A 1460-nucleotide genomic window follows, 5' to 3' on the forward strand; every position below is an offset into this window, starting at 1 on the left:
ATTGTTGATCCCCAATAATTTCATCTATATATGGACTTAACCTTGAAAGAAGAATATTGGACAAAATTTTATATGAAGTTGATAGCAGTGATATCCCCCGATAATTACTACAGTCAGTTTATCACACTTCTTGTGAATTGGTAAAATAATAGACTCCTTCTATTGATCAGGCAATTTTTCCTTATGCCAAATAGAAGTAATTAGATTGTGGATCTTAGAACGTAATATTTCGCCTCCTGCTTGAATAAGTTCTGCTGAAATTTGTTCACTACCTGGCGATTTATACCGTTTCAAATTTTCAATAGCACTTTCAACCTCAAAAGGCCTAGGATCAGGTATTAACGGCTCAGCTATATCGATTTCTGTCTGCCTAACATCACTGACCCTATGTACATTCAATAACAGAGTAGTAGTTCCTGCAAGCAGATCACCATGCTCCTCCTTCACTAAGTTACTGCTAGGCTGGTAACCCCTCTTAAAGTCATTTATTCCTCTATACAGGTCTCTAATATTCTTGTTCTTACTGTTCATTGCAAGCTCATCAATTTTGTCTTTCAGATATTCCCTCTTTTTGTTCCTGAAATGCCTGCTGGTTTCACATCTTATATTGTTCAGATTATCCCCATTTAACTCGCTTGGATCCTGTAACCATTGCAATTTGACCTGCTTTCTTTGATCTAATAATTTTGAGCATCCTTCATTGAACCGTGGCTTATGCTTCTTTGGTTCATAATACCTAGACTTTCTTTGGAAGACATTTTTGTATTCTCTCTAATAGTTTCCCAAGTTTTATTAACATCCACCTCAGTCTCCAAGTTTTCCAAAGCTGCAAACCTATTTGAGATTTCGACACGATACTGCTCTTTACCCTCTACCTCATTTAATTTCTTGAGATTGAATCTCTCCATATGAACCCTGTGTGTTGTTTGTTTGCTCACTGCCAGTCTTTCCCTAACCTTTGCCACCACCAGGTAGTGGTCAGTATCATAATCTGCTGCCCTGAATGATCGGACATCGAGTATACTTGAATATCATCTCCTATCTATCAAGATATGGTCTATTTGATTGTGTGTCTTCCCGTCAGGAGATGTCCACGTAAATTTATGGATGTTATGGTGTACTTTTGACAGTAAGATTTTTTGATGTGGCGAAGTTTACTACTCTAACTCCATTATCATTACTAATTTCATGCAAACTCTCATTCCCAATTGTTGGTTTGAAAATGTCTTCCCTCCCTACTTTGGCATTGAAATCTCCTAACAAAATTTTCATAGGGTACTTCAGGAATTTATCAAATACATGTTCTAGTTCTTCATAGAACCTATCCTTTATGTCATCAATTTTATCTTCTGTTGGGGCGTGAACATTCATAACAATGATATCACACCAGCGACCTTTTAGTATTATATATGATATCCTATCACTAACGAATTCTACCCTCTTAACTGTTGATACGATTC

Source organism: Cryptotermes secundus, unplaced genomic scaffold (assembly GCF_002891405.2).
Source record: "Cryptotermes secundus unplaced genomic scaffold, Csec_1.0 scaffold160, whole genome shotgun sequence".
Classification (NCBI taxonomy): Eukaryota; Metazoa; Arthropoda; class Insecta; order Blattodea; family Kalotermitidae; genus Cryptotermes; species Cryptotermes secundus.